General features: G+C 44.9%; 1 pseudogene across 1 annotated transcript; it reads right to left on the reverse strand.

Moving 5' to 3' along the window:
• Positions 1-3414: 3414 nt before the first annotated feature.
• LOC112607660 lies at positions 3415-3778 on the reverse strand (annotated as a pseudogene). Its single transcript, XR_003115894.1, has one exon. The product of XR_003115894.1 is annotated as a small nuclear ribonucleoprotein G pseudogene (transcript).
• Positions 3779-7598: the final 3820 nt, after the last annotated feature.

Here is a 7598-nt window from a genome sequence, read left to right on the forward strand (position 1 = left end):
TCTAGCAAGGCGGGTCTCTGGTGAGGCTGGACCAGAAATAATAATACAGTGAGAAGCAACCAAGAGCCCACTTGGGGTCAGTGATGGGTTTCCGGAATGGCTTGTTGAGGAACCTGGGCTTTGTTCTCCATTCAAGGAAGTGTCAAAGGCCGTTTAACCAAGAGCACAGTGCCCTCAGATCTGTGGTTTAGGAGGGAAGCCCGGGGTTGCGGGCAGCGGGGACGAGAGGAAGTGCCTGCAGGTATGAAAGGCACAAAGAAGAAGTGTGCCTTTTAAGTTTCCTTGGTCTCCCTGACCTGAGGACCAGTGGATTCCTAAGCAACTCTCTGAATTAGATTTCTGCCAATGGCCCCTGGAAAAAGCTCATTTTAGTTCATTCTACTGAGCGCTCTGCCCCGCGGTGGTAACTGTAGATCATCGGTGGCCACAACGACTGCCCACAGAAGCTGGGTTGCCGAGGAAACAGCCTAGTACTTGCCCCTTAATTCCTGGCTTCAGTGTAACTGTTGAGCTGACATCATACCGAATCATGAATGGTAGCAATGAATGGGGTGGCCTACCTCAAACAGCCAGGCGAGTCGTGGCCCAGAAACAAAGGTCAGGAGGGAGCCAGGGAGCCAGAATCCCTGCATCCCTGCTCCTCTGCTGTGTGATCGCTGCTGCTATTCTTCCTGGAAGATGAACCGACACATTTGGTTGGAAAAGGCTTCCAGAAGAGATCCTACCTTCCTTAGAGTGTGGCTGAGTGATCAATCAATTCCAAGAGTATCCAGTTTAGATATGATTTGAAGGAAACTCACCTGTCATTTCATGTGAACACAGCAATTATGATAGTAGATGTACATGGAGACAAACACACACACAGACACACACACACACATACTCAGAGAGAGCCAGCAGCCCTGGCAGTATATGCAGTGTACACCAAAGCATGGTCAATGATCAGTAATTATCTATAGATTAAAGCTGATTTTACTTTCTTGCTTCTCTACTATTTCTCTACATTTTTTACATGACCATGCATCAACTTTTGCAATAGGAAAAATATAAAAAGTTTATTTTTGGCTGGTCGCAGTGGCTCACGCCTGTAATCCCAGCACTTTGGGAGGCCGAGGTGGGCTGATCATCTGAGGTCGGGAGTTCGAGACCAGCCTGAGCAATATAAAGAAACCCCATCTCTACTAAAAATACAAAATTAGCTGGGCGTGGTAGCATATGCCTATAATCCCAGCTACTCGGGAGGCTGAGGCAGGACAATCGCTTGAACCCGGGAGATGGAGGTTGCGGTGAGCCGGGATCTCGCCATTGCACTCCAACCTGGGCAACAAGAGCAAAACTCCGACTCAAAAACAACAACAACAACAACAAAAGGGCTGGGCGCAGTGGCTCACGCCTGTAATCCCAACACTTTGGGAGGCCGAGGTGGGCGGATCACGAGGTCAGGAGATTGAGACCATCTTGGCTAACACAGTTAAACCCCATCTCTACTAAAAATACAAAAAATTAGCCGGGCATGGTGGCAGGCACCTGTAGTCCAGCTGCTCGGGAGGCTGAGGCAGGAGAATGGCGTGAACCCGGAAGGTGGAGCTTGCAGTGAGCCAAGATTGTACCACTGCACTCTAGCCTGGGCGACAGAGCAAGACTCCATCCCCCCCCCAAAAAAGTTTATTTTCATTTAACTAAAAAAGGAGAGTGGTCTGGCCATGAGTTCATGCCTTTCAGGTGCCTGCTCAGAGGATGAGTCAAGAGTCAGGAATTTCGGAGGGGACCACTATCAGCTATCAGTGGGGGAAACCTGTAGCTCAAATGGCCTTAAGTGTTAGGTCTCCCTAAGTTTCTACCCTCCCTCCCTAAGCCATCCCCAATGTCCCCATTTTATTTTTCTTTAAATTTATTATTATGATTATTACTTTTAGAGACAGAGTCTTCCAGGTGGAATTTGCTCTTCCAGGTGGCTTTCTTCTAGAAAGCCCATAGGCTGAAATGGAAGGATTCTCAGTGCTGGCAGCCTGAGAGCAGCCACACAGGGAAACTGTTCACAGCACAGAGCAGAGAGCAGCCCGTGGAAGGGCAGGCAGGGCTCCATCTGCAGAAACAAGGAAGGAAAGAACGGGGAAAGGGGCTGTCAGGAAAGGAAGGTAGAGAAGAGAAAAACCAAGAAGCAGAAAGGGCAACCAAACTTATGAAGCTTTACTACAGGGCAGCCAGATCTCAACTAGTATTAGAGTTCTTTTAATACTTAAGAAAGAAGGAAGGAAGGAAGGAAGGAAGGAAGGAAGGAAGGAAGGAAGGAAGGAAGGAAGGAAGGAAGGAAGGAAGGAAGAAAGAAAGAAAGAAAGAAAGAAAGAAAGAAAGAAAGAAAGAAAGAAAGAAAGAAAGAAAGAAAACTGAGTATACAGTGAGTTGCAGAGAAATACAGCCCCTAGCAACACACATATATAAGAGATAGCAGGCCAAAATAGGGAAAGCACAGAGCCAAGGCAGAGAGCACGCCACTCCCGGCCAAGAACAATTTCAAACCCACCCTGCTGAGAAACTGCTGGTCAACTACTCTTCCTGACGCAGCACATTTGTAGTTCTAGCTACTATTTAATTTCATCCTCAAGAGGTTCATAATAGTGGCAAAGGGTGGAAACAAGAAAACAGAGGAATTAAAATAAAGCACCAAGCCCTGTCCTTCTTTAAAGTGGCATTGAATGCATTTAACTCTGCTTATTCCTGGAATCCAGTGATAGCCATATTACAGGGATTTAAACGAAACAGCAATAAACTATGAACCCATAAAGATGAAGAAAACAAGAGCAACAACAACAACAAACTTTGAAGCTAGCAAGCAATTAGATGAGTGAAAATGACTCATCAAGCTTATGAGGGCCAAATCCAAGATCAAAAGGAAAGCTGGAAATTAGGGAAATCACAAGCATCCCACTTGTGACACCCCATTTCCCAAAAGCTCCCAGATGAGGGAAGAGTAGGGAGTCACATGAGGGGGGCTCGTGTGAAAGGGGTTTGAGAAGCAGGTAGACCCTGAGATGCCCTCACCTTTCACCTGCTGGAGTTTGCCACCTATCAGGGAGAAACTTGGATGTTCACTTGGTGGAAAGAGTTCTCAACAGAGAGCAACGTCGAAGGTCTTGAGAAGGGCATCAAAACAGAAGGATCAAGTAACTGTCAGCACGCAGCTTACTGAACACAAAGATACCCAGCCCACTTCAACCCCTAGGCTTTCAGATCTATTGATGTCAAACTTTTAGTGTCCAGGCAGAAAACTAGAATTTTCTTTTTTTTTTTTTCCACATTTAATAAGATTCTTCCACTTTAGTGCATAAAACCCTTTGAAATCGGTGTCAACCAGGAAAATTCATGTTAGAAAAAATTGGAATGAGAGATCATATTCTATATTCAGAACATCTGAGAAAGCATTTTTGACTGTTACAAAAGTTTATTTAACAAAAGTCTAATATGAAAATGTATATGACCTAATTTTTACATCATAGTAAAATAGGCCCTATGGAGAGAGAACATGGGTTTCTCTGCTGAACAGCCATTATTTACACTCGTTCCAAGGCTTCTAACATGATGATACTATTTCCTCGTATTACCACCATTCCAATATTGTTCTGTTGCCCACTAGTCGCCATCTCCACATATTCATCTATCACAAGGTTCATAAAGGGATCAAATCCCCACAATATTCCTTGGACATGTCTGCCACCATTTAATTTCGATGATAACTTCTTGTCCATAAATTTTTTCAACTCGGGAGGGTGAGCTTTGCTTATGGCGTATACCCCGCGGGCTCAGAGATGCCTTGAAACTGAATGCACGGCTTCCCTCAGGCTCCTGCGGTCGGCCCGACGTCTTGCGTTTGGCGTCATCGACCTAGTTAGCCCTCTTTTTTAATTTTCTTTTCTTTTTTTGCTTTTTTCTGGGGGGCGAGGGGGTTGGGGACAGAATCTCGCACTGTCACCCAGGCTGGAGTGAAATGGTGCCATCTCGGCTCACTGCAACCTCTGCTTCCTGGGTTCAAGCAATTCTCCTGCCTCAGCCTTCTGAGTAGCTGGGATTACAGGCGCCCACCACCATGCCCGGCTAATTTTTATATTTTTAGTAGAGAAAGGGTTTTGCCATGTTGGCCAGGCTGGTCTCCTGGCTGCAAGTGATCCGCCCGCCTCAGTCTCCCAAGGTGCTGGGATTACAGGCATGAGCCACTGCGCCCAGCCAAAATTAGAAGAATTTACAGAGAAGTATCTAACCTGCCTCAGGGAAAAAACCTAAAGATGCTGACCTCAGCGTTTCCCTAGCAGATAAAAGACCACCTTATGTTATTTTACAGTGAAGCTCAAAATCATGAAGCCCATCTAAATGCTCAGAGCTCCTAACACCTTTTTGTCCTCCTTCCTTAATCCAGGCAGCCAAAAATTACCAGACGTCTGAGGAAAGCATCTAACATGGAAGAAAGGGACCAGACTAAGCAAACAAATGCACAAGCATCTGAAAACAACACAGAATAAACACAGATCATGCAAGAAGTTTTCTTTCTTTCTTTCTTTTTTTTTTTTTTGAGATGGAGTCTCGCTCTGTGGCCCAGGCTGGAGTGCAGTGGCACAGTCTCGGCTCATTGCAAGCTCCACCTCCCAGGTTCATGCCCGTCTCCTGCCTCAGCCTCCTAAGTAGCTGGGACTACAGGCGCCCACCACCACGCTCAGCTATGTTTTTGTATTTTTAGTAGAGACGGGGTTTCACTGTGTTAGCCAGGATGGTCTCGATCTTCTGACCTCGTGATCCGCCCACCTCGCCTCCCAAAGTGCCGGGATTACAGGCTTGAGCCACCATTCCCCACCAATGCAAGAAGATTTTAAGAAACAAAACCAATCATTAATATCTTCAGAGAGATAAGAGAAACAATAACAAGATACTATGAAAAATAAATGTTTAGCGTGTTGGAGGGTTCTTAATTATAGTAGAAATTTTAAAACTCAGAATAAGGGTTAGATGAAAAAATTGAGGAAATCACCCAAAAATTAAAATAAAAAGACAGAAAGAAAACAGGAGTGAAAAGAAAATAATAATAATAATAATAGGATGAAGCCTAGATCTGAACAGAAGTTTCTGAAAGAGAAAAAAAGAAAAGAAAAAAAAGGAAATCTACAGGGAAATAATTTGAGAAAATGTCTCTCACTAAAAGACAAAAGTTTCCAGATTGAAAGAGTACCTGGCACAATGGATGAAAACAGTCACACATCAAGGCACTACAGTGTGAAATTTCACAGCCCAGGGACAAAGATTTTACAAGCTTTCAGGTAGAAAAGACAGTCACTCACACAGGATATGAATTAGAATGGTGCCACATTCAACAGCTAGAAGACAGTGTAGCCAACTTTTAAAATGCTATGAGAATGGCATCCAGGATTTCTATATCCAGCCAAACTATCAATCAAAAAGGGTAGAATAATGACATTTTCAGACATGCAATGTGACATGCACCCTTCCGCCAAAACCTACTGAAGAATACACTCAACCTCAGCGAGAGATACAGCAAGGGATAGCAGAAAAGGGGATCCCTAAGATGATGGGAGGTGATGTCTCAGGGCAGGCACAGAGCTCCAGCATAGAAGGAAGCGAGTCCAACCAGATTGAACCAGCATGACCAAGAGGAGAGGTATCATCATCAGAATCCCTGCTGCTATTTTGTTATCCTTTTAACCTGAGAATTCAATCATGTTAGCTTGCCTCAGATTCTTTTCTATATGTGATTTGTTTTGATCATGAGACTTCTGACAGCCCTTCAATGTCTGTCTGAGTACTTTCATTTCATCCCACAACATGATTTACTTTGATGTTTGCCTAAAAGCTGGGTATAAGCCACACTAAACTTAGAAAGGCAAAATTCAGAGCAGCCCACTTTCTCTGACCATATTCCTGCCAGATATGCAAGTCCTAGCCCTATCACAGCTGCCCCAAATGGAGTGAAACCCCTGTTTCCCAGGGCTCTCTCACGACCTTGCCCCAAACTAGGGCCAGATTATATCCCAGAAATTCTCTACAGCTTCTTTTCCGCTGAAAATCTTTATCTAATGATGACAATATTGACCTTCTCTTGGAGGGCTAGTTTTGTGCTTGCTACTCAGATTTCAAAGCTAAGCAATATATTTTCTTTCCCATTGCATATACAAATGGTAGAATAATGTACTGGGGTTAGGACTTCAGCACATGAATTTTGGGAGGAAGCAATTCAGCCCATAACTGTATTATTATTATTATTATTATTTATTTTTGAGACGGAGTCTCGCTCTGTCGCCCAGGCTGGAGGGCAGTAGCGCGAGCTCGGCTCACTGCAAGCCCCACCTCCCGGGTTCACTCCATTCTCCTGCCTCAGCCTCCCAAGTAGCTGGGACTACAGGTGCCCGCTACCACACCTGGCAAATTTTTTGTATTTTTCAGTAGAGACGGGGTTTCACCATGTTAGCCAGGATGGCCTCAATCTCCTGACCTCGTGATCCACCCACCTTGGCCTCCCAAAGTGCAGGGATTACAGATATGAGAACAGTGTTATTATTGTCAATGTTTTTTTTTTTTTTTTCAAGACGAGGTCTTACTCTGTCGCCAGGCTGGAGTGCAGTGGCACGATCTTGGCTCGTTGCAACCTCTGCCTCCTGGATTCAAGCGACTCTCCTGCCTCAGGCTCCAGAGTGGTGGGTTTTCACCATTTTGGCCAAGGTGAGCAGATCACAAGGTCAGGAGATTGAGACCATCCTGGCCAACATGGCGAAACCCTGTCTCTACTAAAAATACAAAAATTAGCCGGGTGTGGTGGCGCACATCGTAATCCCAGCAGGAGACAGCATAAGGGTAATCACCCCAGCACCTGGACTCATTTAGGTTAAGTAAATTTACTGAGGCTCCAGAGGAAGGGCTTCAGGACTCAGACCTTAGTTAATCGCTAATGTCTTCAGATGAATGCACACTTACACATAGACATGTAACTTAGCCAGGCACAGTGGCTCACGCCTATCATCCCAGCTCTTAGGGAGGCAGCAGTGGGAGGATAGCTTGAGCCCAGGAGTTTGAGGCTTGCCTGGGCAATATAGTGAGACCCTGTTCTCCACAAAAAGAAAAAAAAAAAGACGAAACAAGCAAACAAACAAAGAAGACATATAGCTTCGAAGGTGTATAAGCTCTGGAAAACTTTGTAATTTTGAGTTGTTCTGGCAATAATTTCCAGGCGTTCTCCATGTAACCGGTTGCAGAAAATAAAAACTCTCTTCCCCAGTTCATCTGCATCTCATTATTGGGCCACGAGAAATAGCAGCCCAACCCTCAGTCTGGTTGGGGAACAACTGCACTCCAGTGTGGGTGACAGACTCTGTCTCAAAATAAACGAAAGAAAGCAGAGGAGGACTTCTGTAAGTGTTTGAAAAAAAAACAGAAGAGGTATGTGTGCAACAGGGGCCAGGAATCTTGAAGTTCATCTCAGAATTCTACCTGCCCCAGAGATATTTAAGGTAAACAGGTGGGTAAAAATTGGAGCTCACTGGAGAATCAGGCTCTAAAGAATTTGACTATAAGAAATCCTTTATCTGGCCAGGTGTGGTAGC

The sequence above is a fragment of the Theropithecus gelada genome, chromosome 15, assembly GCF_003255815.1.
Source record: "Theropithecus gelada isolate Dixy chromosome 15, Tgel_1.0, whole genome shotgun sequence".
Taxonomy (NCBI): domain Eukaryota; kingdom Metazoa; phylum Chordata; class Mammalia; order Primates; family Cercopithecidae; genus Theropithecus; species Theropithecus gelada.